This window comes from Charadrius vociferus, unplaced genomic scaffold (assembly GCF_000708025.1).
Source record: "Charadrius vociferus isolate BGI_N301 unplaced genomic scaffold, ASM70802v2 scaffold615, whole genome shotgun sequence".
Taxonomy (NCBI): domain Eukaryota; kingdom Metazoa; phylum Chordata; class Aves; order Charadriiformes; family Charadriidae; genus Charadrius; species Charadrius vociferus.
This window is the reverse complement of record NW_009648346.1, coordinates 24,356-38,157: the sequence shown is the minus strand read 5'-3', so window position 1 is coordinate 38,157 and position 13,802 is coordinate 24,356. Positions and strand designations below refer to the sequence as shown.

At 50.9% G+C, this 13,802-nt stretch overlaps 1 protein-coding gene across 1 annotated transcript in view; it reads right to left on the bottom strand.

The window, feature by feature from the left end:
• Window positions 1-13,802, bottom strand: part of LOC104286498 (group 3 secretory phospholipase A2-like) — a 24,009-nt gene that overhangs the window by 2,666 nt on the left and 7,541 nt on the right. The window lies entirely within an intron of this gene.

Here is a 13,802-nt window from a genome sequence, read left to right as displayed (position 1 = left end):
GGGGTGGGGAGGCATGCTCGTGCACGTGGGTGCTGGGTAGGGTATGGGCCATGGAGCCACTGTCCTGTCCGACCCCCGCTGAAACAGCCTCACAGTCCAGGATGGTGTCTCGTTGCGTGTTGAGTATCTCAAAGGATGGAGACTCTGCAGCCTCCCTGGGTACCCTGTGCTAGCACTTGAACTACAAAGGTGTTTCCTGATGTTCGGAGGGAACCTCCTGTGTTCCAGTTTGTGTCCATTGCACCTTGTCCTGTCACTGGGTGCCACTGGGAAGAGCCAGGCTCTGTCCTTTTTGCACCCTCCCTGAAGGTATTTCTATACATTAATAGGATCCCCCCAAACTTCCTCTGCTCCAGGCTGAGCAGACCCAGCTCCTGCAGCCTCTCCTCATAGGACAGGTGCTCCAGTCCCTTCAGCACCATCGTGGCCCTTTTCTGGACTTGCCCCAGCAAGTCCATGCCTTGCCCAGGTGAGCCCAGGCTGGAGAGGACACAGTAATGTTGCCTCCCTCTCCCGGTACTCCCCTCCCCTGCTCTGCTGGCAGCGCTCTGCCTGGTGCAGCTGGGGCCACTGATGGCTTCTGCCGTGAGGACACATCCCTGGCTCATGCTCAGCCCAGCGGGACCCCAAGGTCTGTCCCCACAGAGCTGCTTTCCACCTGGTGGCCCAGTCTGTGTTGGTACATTTCCCACCTGGGAACCAGGATGTATCTCCCCTGTAAATACCTGGGGAATGTGGCTGGGCTGTGGGACAGCACTCCCAGCCCCTCACCCTTCACACCCCCCACATTAGGGCCCCTGTGCCATGGGGGAATGTTGCTCAAGGCGGCTGGTGGGTCCAGGAACCCCCATCCTGCTGCATTGCTGCTACATCCCAGAGGGATGCTGGCCCTGCCCCGGAGAAGTGGTCCACCAGGGTTCAGCTTCACCTCTTTCCACCAAGGGGGAGCAAGAAAGGGGCTGGAGAGTGAAGGGAGGAAGCAGGAAGAGCTTCCTCTGGTGCAGCTCATGCTTCCAGAGCCAGCCTGGGTTTTATTTCCTTGCCCGGGATGATGCTCTGGCCTGCTGGGGTTCTGCATGCTGGTGAGTCAGGGTGGATGGTTTGCAGAGCCCTGTGCGCCTGGAAGTGCTGCAGGGCAGCCAGGGTCTGGCAGACAGGGCTCAGCAGTGGAGCCTTATCTCACCTTATCAGGATTTCCCTAACAGCACAGACAGAGGCCAACACCACAGACAGTACAGAGTCCACTCTGCAGCTGTGATACGGCTGCTGTGCGCCACCCGTGGCATTGCCTGAGGTGTTGCAAAGGTCTCCCAGCTGCTATGTCACCTGGTGGGGCCAACTCTAGGCTCCGTGGCCCCTGCCCCGTGGAAGGACATTTCCACCCTGCAGGCTCTGTTCAAGTGGGATGAGGGCTGGCATGCTGGTGCTGGGGAAGGGCTTTGCTAGGGCATACCCTGGCCCTGGGGGAACCAGCCTTCAGCCACCCCACCAGGAACCACAGAGCTCTCCTGCTGCGGGCTCTGCCACACTGCGCTGCACTCCTGTGCCCTGAACTCCCAGTGCACCCAGGGCTGCCCCATGCCAGCCTGAGGGGGCCCTATGGGGAGATCCTCACGTCAGCAGCATGGCGCAGCCTTAGCTTGCCAAGTGTGTGAGCATGTCAGGGACTCAGGACCCAGTTTGGGTTTGTCTGGAAGATAATGGAGGATAAGGAGAGACACCCGGTGCTCTGGCCTTCACTCCCCAAGCAGCTGGTGGGGGGGGCATGGCTGACCCCATGCCACAGAGCACCCCACTGTCTTACTGGCCAGATGCTGCCCTGCTGCTGGCTGCTGGGGTGAGGCTGGGGTCTGGCTGGCCAGGGTGTGGGGCTGAACCCTGGGCTGCCTGCCCCAATGAGCAGCGCTGTGCAGCCCTGCCCCTGGCTCTGCTGACGTGTCTCAAGGTCACAGGCAAGGCCAACGTGGGGCTGAGATGCCAAGGGCTCACGCCTGTGCTGCCGCAGCGCTTGGAGCACTGCTGACGTTGCAGTGGGGGGGTGCTGGGCTCCAGCAGAGATGTCGGCAGCTGCAGTCCCGTGAGGTGAGAGTGGCCAAGCGGGTCCCAGGCTGGGTCAGCAGGAGTGCAGGGATGAGCTGGTGAAGCGATTGTTCCTCCCTGCTCTGCACACCATGTCCCATTTGGGGCTCCCCAGTACAAGAAAGACATCTCATACTGGAAGGAGGCTGGTGGAGCCTGCTGAGCTGGTCAGGGCTGGAGCTGGGATTCCTTGGGCTGGAGGAAGGCAGAAGTGGGATCTTATTTGCCCTGAACTGCACGTCATGGCAGGGCTCATTCCTTCTCCCTTTGCACCCCCAGGCCAGCACAGGCACTGGGGACATCCTGAGGACAGGGACTGGATGTCTGGGCAGTGCAGGTGACTGCTGGACCTGGGGCTTTGTCTGTGTCCCAGAGCTGACACATCCCCGTCTGCCCCCACGTCCAGCCTTGCCCTTCGCCCCAGCCAGCCGACAGTGCTGGCTCCCTGCGGGCATGCAGGCGTGCAAGCATGTTTACTGCACATGCTGCCAGCCCCGTCCTGCTCGTATCCCCACAGGAGAGGCACCAGTGGATGGGTGGCACAGCTCTTCCCTCGCTGGAGAAGGAGCTGTTACCCTGTCTGGGGAGGAGCTTGAGCTTTTCACAGTGCAAGCAGGGAGGGGAGCTGGCTCAGCAGAGACCTGGGCAACCCCAACCAGATCCTGTGTGTAAAAAACTGAGTGGCTCGAGGACTGCCACAAGACACTGCTCTTCGTGTGGGGCATCCACGGTGGTATTGCATAAGGAATTGCTGCAGTACCGGATATGAGCCTTTCTGCTTTCCACTGCTCTAAGCTGGAACTTGGAACTTTGTGGAAATAAAAAGAAGAAAGGATGAACACACGTCCATCCTGTTCAAAAGGGCATCCAGGGCCCTGGATATGGAAGACAGAGCAGAGAAACAACTTCTTTATGTAGGCAAATCTCTTGTGAAGATTGGAAGCCAAAACAAGAGTTGGAGCAAGTGAAGGGATGATGCAGTTGTTTCACACCTGAGCTGAGGTTATAAATTCAACCAGCCTCCAGACCCAAGGGAGACTCTTGAGGGCTGGTGTGGACTCTGCCATGCACCCACAAGTCCCCCCATCCCCTGCTGGGACACGGTGAGTTGGCACTCCCCAGCTGGCAGCTGTCACGGCCTTTGCCTGGGTGCCACCACATCTGTCACCCTCCTCTGCCTAGGAGAGCCTGGGTTAAGCCATGCCTCCATGTCACATGTTTGTCCCACTTGGGTCCCCTCCTTTGGCACCAAGACCCAATGCTGGGGCCACCCTGTCATGATTTTGTGGGCACCCTCAGCACACAGCAGCCCAGAGTGCTCCCAGTGCCTCCACCCCAGCCCGCTGGATCAGGGTGGCTGGGCTGGCAGGAGCAGAGCTCAGTCTTTCCATGAGCACTGAGATGTGGTGAGACTCAGGCTCTTCTGCTGCTTTCGTGGCATCTGTCTGCTCCCCGGCTGCCACCTGGGGCCAGAGGCTGTGGTCATGGGCTTGACTCACCCATGCTCTGCAGCCCTGGCTCTAGGGTAGAGCAATGTTTTGGGCTGGGGTGACACTGGTGTCCATGGGTGCTCAGCCCACCCTGGGCAAAGACAGGCTGGGCATGCTCCACTTGCACAGCCAAGCCCACGTGCCTGACCCCACACCCTGGGGAGGCTGCACCTGGGGACAGGATGTGGTATGCACCCGTAGCCCCTTAAGGAAAGGGCCATCCCTCTAGAATGTATTTTCTAGTATAGGTTTATGGGAGAAGGGATTAAAAAAGGGGGAATTATCTTCTCTCTTGCACTTGCCAGACTCACAGTGCAGAAGCTGGGCTGGCTCCATCAGCTATTTTCAGTGCAAGTCCTGGCTGCGGAGATGATGGTGAGTCAGATCAGGCTCCACGCTCATCTGAAGGTCCTGTGGCTCACAGGAGTCCTCTCTTGTCCCAGGTCTTCAGCTGGGAATGCAGCCTCCTTCTCCAAGGGCCATGGAGCACCCTGAAGGTCCCGGGCAGCTTGGTCTAAGTGACCCTGCTTGATCTGGGGACTAGATGATCTCTGGTCTCTAAATTGAAGACACACGGATTCGACAAATGGACCACTCAGTGGATAAAGAACTGGCTGGACGGTCGCACTCAAAGAGTTGCGGTCAACGGCTTGATGTCCAAGTGGAGAGCAGTGACGAGTGGCGTTCCTCAGGGGTCGGTACTGGAAGCTGTTCAGTTCAACATTTTTGTTGCAGACATGGACAGTGGGGTCGAGTGCACCCTCAGCAAGTTTGCCGATGATACCAAGCTGTTTGGTGAGGTAGACACGCTGGAGGGGAGGGATGCCATCCAGAGGGACCTGGACAGGCTGGAGAGGTGGCCCCAAGCCAACCTCATGCAGTTCAACAAGGCCAAGTGCAAGGTGCTACATCTGGGTCGGGGCAATCCCAAGCACAAATACAGGCTCGGCGGGGAATGGCTGGAGAGCAGCCCTGAGGAGAAGGACCTGGGTGTGCTGATTGACCAGAAGCTCAGCATGAGCCAGCAATGTGCAATTGCAGCCCAGAAGGCCAACCGTGTCCTGGGCTGCATCAAAAGAAGTGTGGCCAGCAGGTCAAGGGAGGGGATTCTGCCCCTCTACTCCACTCTGGCGAGACCCCACCTGGAGTACTGCATCCAGCTCTGGAGTCCTCAACATAAGCAAGAAATGGACCTGCTGGAGTTTGTCCAGAGGAGAGCCACGAGGATGATCTGAGGGCTGGAGCACCTCTCCTATGAGGAGAGGCTGAGAGAGCTGGGGCTGTTCAGCCTGGAGAAGAGAAGGCTCCGGGGAGATCTTATTGCCGCCTTCCAGTACCTAAAGGGGGCCCACAGGAGAGCTGGGGAAGGACTTTTTACTAGGTCATGTAGTGACAGGACGAGGGGGAATGGCTATAAACCGGAATCGGGCAGGATTAGATTAAGCATTAGGCAGAAGTTTTTCACTTTAAGGGTGGTAAGGCACTGGAACAGGTTGCCCAGAGAGGTTGTTGAGGCCCCATCCCTGGAGGTGTTCACGGCCAGGCTGGACGTGGCCTTGGGCAGCCTGGTCTAGTCAGAGCTGTCCCTGCCCATGGCAGGGAGGTTGGAACTCGATGATCTTCAAGGGCCTTTCCACCCTAAACCATTCTATGATTCTACCCTCAGCAAGGTGGTGTGCCAGGCTTCTGGAGTGCCTTCCAGCAATAACAAACCATAGCATCTATTAAACAGCCATGCCTGTAAGAAAATACAGAGAGGCCCGAGACATAACTACCCCAAAACCTCCCCAAGACACACAGGTTCCTTGTAAGTGGTCAGATCCTCATGCTAGGAGGAAATTCCCACCATTTTCTGCTTTCCCTTAGGCAATTCTCAGTGCCCTTGTATACTTGTCAGGTTTCTGGTTTTACTGCCCTGGTGAACACCTTCCTTTAAGTTATGGGAACTACTTAGAAGGAAGCAGCTCTGCAAGCAGAAGCTGATGCCTGGCTGACGCATATCACTGCACTTCCAGGTGAAGGCTGGGTAAGTGACGAGTCAGCAGGACCTGGGTTGACCAACAGCATGAGGAGCAGCAGCTCAGATGCAGGGATCTACTTGTCAGCATGCGCGAAGGATTGACAGAAATCATGTGGGCTGGAAAGCTGGAGAGCAGAAAAGGTCACGGGGTTGAAGTATTTCTGAAAAGCACAGTGTCCTTTCTTTTGGAGTCCAAGGTAAACCACGTGCTGGTATTTTCACCTCTTTGGAAATGAGATGAAGGGACCAAAGCAGCTTGAAAAGAGAAAAAATTCCTGCATGCTTCACTTTTGCTTAACATTGTGCATGTTGAATCTGACTGTGACCTTCTACAATTGATGGGGAGGTTTGGGTGCCTACGGCAGGAAGTGTTGAATTGTGCTGGGTGAATCATTAACCAGATAACAGGTTACAGCATGTCTGTCTGCATTACTCCCAGCGTGGGCAGCGTCAGGGCTGGCCATGCAGCCAGCTCCACCTGAAGCACAGCAGCCCTGTGGGGTCCTTCTGCTAGCAGGGCTGCAACCTGTCTGTCCTGGACCACAGCCATCCACGTCACGTCAACATCATTTTATGGCTCAGCAAAGGGGTAATGAGTGCAGAACAGGCCTAGAATCTTAAGGTTTCTTCCTTGAACCTCACACGTCTCCTGATAAAGCTGGTTTCCCTGGTTTTGGTAAAGGAAATAGCCAAATTCAGTGGGTCTTAGGCCCCAAGGGATTTCTCCTTCCTGCTTGAGCTGAGTCTGGTGCAACCAGACCGTGGGCTTCTCCTGCTCGTCCAATGTAATGATTGTTGCATTTCCCATTTGTAGGTCCAGCCTAGAAACAAGGCAGATGATACACACAGGCACATAATTTCTAAAGCAATTTCTTCAGAGGGTGAGCCTGAGGAACAGCCATACCGTAGAGCCTACAGAGAAGAAGCTGTAGATGTTTACCCACAGCAAGATTAGGCTAGCTGTGTCCAAGGGTGTTAAAGGGTATCAGTAGTGACAGAGTAGGGCAGTAAGAGCAGCAATTCATGGAGTGAGCCCAGGGCCCCAGAGGCAAGGCAACATTGCCGACACAAGGGATTGCATGAAGGAGACCGGGACCTGCCCTGACGCTGGCCAAAGACGCTGTCCTGTGCCTGTGTGCTGTCAGGGATAGTGACTCTGTAGTAGCACCAAAGTTTCATGAGCAGCAGGGGGAGCCAATGGATGGGGAGTGAACCTGGCCTAGAAAACCATGGAATTAATTAGCAAATCCAGCTGCTCTTCTAGAAATCTGCTATTGGAGTACTCCTGAAGAAAGGGCAAGTGCTGGTCAGAAGGTGGTTTGTTTTTATTTTGGATACCCACAGCACCGCCAATGTTGCTTTAATTCATCCCAGTGTTCATGTCAACTTGGAGGGCTAGTGCAGCTTCACAAGCTCTCAAGCCTTGGGACTTCCTTTACCACTGCAGCCACACCACATACGCAGTCACCCTGCAACCTATCACCCTCTGGGGCTGACAGTCACTTCTGCACTCTGTGCCAGAGGTTCTCTGGGCAGGCAAGGACAAGATCTGATTTTTATCAATCTTTTTTGGATTCACATCATGATCAAAGCGAAGCTGGCTATTTTTCTTGGAAAGCACAAATAAAACCACAGAGGAGCTCCATGAGCATTACAGTGCACCTCCATCCTGCACAGATGTAAGTCAGGGTTATATACTGTCATGGTCTTTCTAATTTTTATTGCACTAACATCACCCTGATTGCTCAAAGGTGGAGAAGCTGTGAGGAGGCATAGTTCGTATTTCACTCACATGTCAATTAGTGATGATGCACTATCTGTGAGAGACCAGGTCCTCAGCTGAGGGGGGCAACTGAGAGCAGAAACAGCAACTCTGGCAGAGGAGACCGATGCTCCGCTTTTATTGCACGCTCCGTCCTGACGGAGCATCACGCCTGTGGCCTTTGCAAGCAGGCTGTGCTCTGCACAGGGCAGAAGACCCCCGGGTGGGCTCATGCAGGGAGGTCCCTGAGGTTCCCCTGCCAAGCTGGCACAGGGAGGAGAGGCGGAGGGATGGAGGGCACAGCTGCACTCCCGCTCCGGCAAGGACAGGGAACCGCTGCCCAGAACTGGCCCCGAGGAGCCCTGGCAAGGGGCCGTGCTCGGTGCTGCAGAGGAAGGCGAAAAACCCCCGGGGACCCGTGCCAATCTGCCCAGGGGAAAAGATTCCTTCCTGACCCCAAAAGTGGTGATCAGCTGTTCCCTGAACAGGGTCCAGGGAGCTCCTGTGGAGGACCATGTTTGGGGCTGGCAGCCAGGGAATTTTCCACCCTGTTTGGTGCAGATGTACAGGTGGGAGTGGGACATTAGTTCTGTGACAGCCATTTCTGACTGCTCTTTCCTGGGAAGGAAATGTCATCATGGCCATGTCTCTCTCTTTCACCCATCAGGGTTTCTTTGTCCTGTCAGCTGCTGCCCAGCAAGGAGGTTTCAGTTGAGCTTATTCCTCAAAACCACTTTTTTTTCAGTCTCACCAGGGCTGGCCTCAAAAATTGCAAACATCCATCAATTGCTCCCACACCAGGACAGAAAGATATTGCTTTTGTGGGGAGAGAGGGGAAGTGTGAGGCAGAGGAAGTGCAGAGGGTGAAGCGCCTCTCAGGGCATGGGGGCCGAGGAGAAGCACCGGACAGAGGAAGGATGCAGGGGGAAGTGCCAGGCAGAGGGGGAAAAAGGGCCAGGCTGCATATCCAAATTGTAAAAGAGGAAAAACATCTGCTTAAGAGAGCAAGGTGCCAGCTATGTCCCTCTCCAGCCAAGCACACCCTGCAAAGCCAACCCCTCTGCATCTGTGTCAAAACACTAGTAGCATCCCACTAGTGTTTCAGAAGCTGGCATTATTACTTTAATACACACTATATCACCTGCAGTGGCTGTATCTGTATTAAGAGAATAAACCAAACTTCGAACATGCTTTTAAGTCCATATTTTTGGCTATCCTTGACAACTAGATAATTGGCCTTAGAAATACCTATGACATACATACAAGAAAACAAAACTCATACCACTGCATCCAGGAGGTTATGTCTTAACTGGGATGATCTTGCTCTTGGTCTATTGCAGGGAGTTTATAATCTAATTTTTAGTAGTATTTCAAGCACCAGGGAAGACAAAACTGACATGTCTAGGAGCAGCAACTTAACTTTCATGATCTATGATTTCTTGGTCTGTGTGATGACTTCCTCTGTCATCAGCTTAAGAAGGGTTTTCAAGCTTTTAATTATACCTCAAAAAGGTGAGCTGGGCTGTTATCAAGAGTCAGGGGAACAGTAGTAATGTTCCATGCATCAATATCTAGCCCTGACAAGAGAATTCAAGAGGTTTTCTTTTTAAGGCAGATATTTGATAGCTTTGTGTGATGATGTCCACTATCTTTGTTTATGTGCAAGCAACACATGAATCCCAAATGAAAATAAAATAATATTGGCACAGAAATAGCTGCAAAGAATTTGGGGGACCTCAGGTGACTCTCAGTTCTAACTAGTCTTACCACAGTGAGACTGTTTCTTTTCCTGCCGATTCCAACTGCTATTGTCTGAGCCAAGCCTGGGATGCTAGGACCCGTGCTCCTACAAACAGGTCTGTCTCTGGGGAGCAGAACATGATTCATCTGAGGAACTCATCTCTTCATATTTTCTTGTAGTTCAAACAAAAATAGTTAGCAGCACAGTAATTATTTTATCTACTTTATTTGCTACTGGTCCTATAAATGATGTGGAAAATAAAAATGAAATGTTTAAAGAGGGAGAGTGAAACAGTTTAACTAGGTCAGAAGAGGGCCAGCAGACAAAAAACTTGTTTGATCCATGCCTCTTCCATCCTCACAAATTCTGGAATTTCCAGGACAAACCAGCTAGACCCCATACACGCAGTAACATACTTACAAAATACCAAGCATGTCTCTTCAGGTTCCATCTTAAAATGAACAAGCTAAAACACGTTACCTGGATTCCTGCAGAAGACCTTGGGCACTGGGGCTACATGCAAATCTATGAGCCCCACAATCTTCGTATGTCAATACTTCATAGAGAGTGTCCATGCTGTGGCTCCAGTGTTCTGACATCTGCCTTCACTTCCTATTGAAAAGACATGTTCAAGATGTACATAGTAGAAGGCACTATATACAGAAACTGAAGCCAAAGAATTAAGCCAAAGAATTGCCTTAGTTCCTCCAAGCCCATCAGAAATACAGGCCCACCTCTGGTAGGCAGTTCAAATTCCTCTAATACCTTGTTGCCTTTCTAGTTATCCACAGTCTCTCCAATCCCTGAATGCCAAGTACCCCAGGTATGTAGTGGTTGTGCATTGCCATGGGGAAATAGTTTGTTTTATCTGAAAAATGTTTTGCATTGCTGCCTCCTGCTGGAAGTAAGCTGGACCAGCTTAATGGGATATTAAAAATTAATTGTTTAACGTCAAGAGACATGCACATTCATAAGCTTTTGGAGGTAGAAGATGCCCACTATCCCACATGTGCAATCCTGTAAACAGTATGGAGATTACTACATTATTCGTTTTCTAATTCAGACATCATTCAGTTAAATCTGGACAGTTAGACCTTACTCCTGCAAGGCCAGTGTAAAATTAGAGTACTAGCCTCCAGAAAGCAGATACTTTGAGAACAGTCCTGGAAGTCTGGGACTTCAGAGATGACTATCATCAAGGATCAAACATAACACTGTAAAAAGCCTGGTATCAAGCTTGTGGTTCGTCCTCACTAAGGGCTGGAACCACAGATTTTCAGGTTTACAGAGAACTGCCTAGACACTGACATGATTGAGAAGGTACTGAACCACTATCTCATGGCTAGAAGCAGCTTCTTCTCTAGCAGGTGCTAAAACCACAATAGATATTCATACACAGACTCCCTAGAGAGAAAACAAACACACAAATCTGGATTAGAAATATACTGCAGCTGAAATACGCTGCAGTCATTGCCATATCCTAACAGGGCATCTCTAGCCTTTGCCCTCAGCTGTTCACAAACTGTACCGTGTTCCACTGCACTCTGGTCTGTCTCAGTAAAACTCGCAGTGGAGATTCAGTAAGTGTTACTCTATTGGCTGCATAGCAAGAGATTACTCTTCCCATTGCAGATCTGCCTTTCAGTAGCAAAATCAGTTTTGCGGGAGCTAACGAAGCAAGAACCTCTTGCTGATCTCAGGCAATTCAATACTCATAAATGTACAGCCAGTTCCCAAGGCATGAGAATGCACTGCATACTTCAAAAAACCAAATTGAACTCCAATTACACAGAAAACTCAATAGGAAGACTTGTGAAGTGCACTTGAGTTCAGAAGGCATTGTGCTTGTTTGCTTTCAGAGTTTAGCCCATAATAAAACAAGCATTGAATCGAACTTCTCTTGATCTTAGTTAAATAAACAGTGACAGCATGGGCAGACTTCACTGTTCAGTTTGCAGGTCATCTGTCCTTGTATTAGCTGATAGAGTGGGCCATACTTCCTAAGGTACAGGAGGAAAGACAAAAGCAGGCATCCTCTCCCTCTCCGCGTTCGAGCGCGTTCATATGCCAACTGCCGCGTTCATATCTGAAGTGAGATATCTTTTGAAGTGAAATGACAGATTCCTCCTTACTTGCAGTCAGCGTTTTCCCCGCTGTCCAGTAAAAGCTTGACCACCTGCTGATGTCCAGTGCTGGGGCAGTGAAATAAGGCAGTCCAACCCAAGAATATCCTTCATCTTCAGCTCTGTGTCTTGCTTCAAGGCAACAGAGAACGTTCTTTACTGCACCCTCTCTGCTGGGTTTCTTAGCCACTGCCTCTCTGTGCTGTGATACCAACAGAGTTTGAATCCCTTTCAGGAAGCTGAACTCACAACGGAACATAAATTGCACTCTTTGGTTGCAACTGGTGGAGAATCATACCTTGTGCATTTAAACCATGTACTGTGGCTTTATCTATTCATTATGGGATTACACATCTGTAGAGGAAAGTAAGCAACACTCATTTCCACAGCTGGAGGCCAGCACAAGTGGGGTACGCTCTTCTGGTGTTGGGATGTTCACATTCACTCCTGCTTCCAGCAGCAGGTATGCAATGGTGTCATGGCCGATGTAGGAGGCATACATCAGTGGAGTCTAGCCACTGTGGGCTGAGCTTCTAACACAAGGAAGGAAGCACTCAGTTAGCATTACGCTGATGAGCTGAGGCACACAAGACCCTTGGTATGGCTACCAATGGGCCCACCTAGCACAAAAACCTAATGGGAACATCAAGACCAGAGTAAGATATGGTATAGTACACAGAAAACAAATGACACAAACTACCTCCTTACCTATGAAGCCCCTTAGGGAATTACAGCAATGGTCAGCTGATGGAAACAACACAATGGTGTGACATGGGGGGTCAAAGATCTAAAATGGACACCTTATGACTACAGAAACTGGTGGTGAAAACACAGTAGATAAACAAAAACCGGGGAACATAACTGCCATGACTGATACTAGTGCAAACCTCATTGGGCGCTTAAGGAAAGAGGCAAAACTGGAATAATAGAAAAGGCTTGTGCGCCCAGGACTGCGATAAAGGAAAGACCCCAGGCTGGAGGTTGTTACAAACACAAATAATACACATCCTCTTCCCCAAGAATTCCAGAGAAGAGAGTGACACAAACCTGTGCTGGAAATAAGTGCCTAGCCAATGCCTCAAAGTATCAATGACCATGACATCCGGATTGCCAGTGAAGAGACAGATGCAAAAATTAAGTCAGGGGATTAAGTAAGTAAAAGGCACAGAAGAGCAGAGACCTCAGAGTTCTGGAGGGTATATTGTAATGTGCCTTAACGTACCTAATGCTTTCTGAGATGGGACTCATCTGGTGTTCGGCCCTACATATTGTGATGTGGAGGCCCGGATGGTTTACACTGCATCTCTTGTGACTTTCTTGTATGTGCCATCAGCTGCGGAGAGACTAAACCAGAACAGACCTCATCAACACCCAAATCCAATTGCAAAACTGGTCTGAGAAAGATGGATGAACCTGCCTCCCTTTCGCAACCATCCCTCACTCCCAAAACTTTAGAAACCCCTTCTCTTCTCCTGAATGCTCAGGGAAGGAACCCCACTTCTTTCTGACAACTCCCACTCTGTATTTGCACCCCTGAACCCCCTGCAACAGCCACTCCTCAGGAGCTGCTCTCTCGAGCTGTGCCCTGCCCTGCATTCTGTGAGCGCCTTCAATCTTCTGTCTTCCCACAGACTCTGGGCTCTGCTACAGGCCCACAAATTAAGTGAAGTCCTGATGCTTACAGTCTACAAGGGGCCTGCTGCAAGCTGCAAAGGCTCCAGGGACAACATGGTACTCTGTGGACGATCGAGAAAGGTGATGACCCATCCCATATCCTGAAAGACACTATGGCTTATGTCCCTGCTGCTTCCTTGAGAAATTTTAAAACTCCACATACAGATGCATACAAGATGCTCACCCTAACCCCGGCTAGATAATCTCACCTTCAGTCCTATTAAGAGACATGGTATGAGCAATTGACACAGTATACAGCAAAACTCGTAAAAGAACCCCAAGGTTCCATCTCCAGTAAAATCAGGAGTTCTAGTAAAATGTAATGCACCTAGAATGAAAAAAAATTACATACCATTAAGTCATCTTGCAACCCCCTGAATACTCAATACAAAATTGCTGTCTAAAAAAAAAAGCCACAAAAGCTATATACAAGTGGTGTACTTGTATATAGCTGGTATATATATGTATGTGTATGGTGCACCATATATATGTATATATATGTATATATATGTATATATATGGTGCACCACTATATGTGCTGCTTAACCTTGACTGGTTCTGAAGGTCTATACCTCAGACACCTCTGCTTCTCTAAATATCAAAACAGATCTGCCCAAACAGCTGAGCCAGCTCAAAAGCTGCAATCGACTAAAGGAACAGCAGAGCATGGACACCAGATGTCGTGGTTTGGCCTCAGCCAGCAACAAAGAACCACGCAGCCGCTCGCACAACTCCCACAGTCGTGGAAAAAGAAAATGACAGGGCCAAACTCGTGGGTCAAAAGAGTGCAATTTAACAGAACAGCAAAAGGAAAAGACAAAAACGCGATTACAGTACCGCGGCGAAGCGCACCGACCAGACCCGCACCGCCGCAGCCCACCCCCGAGTGGCGACTCCTCTCCTCGCCCGGCTA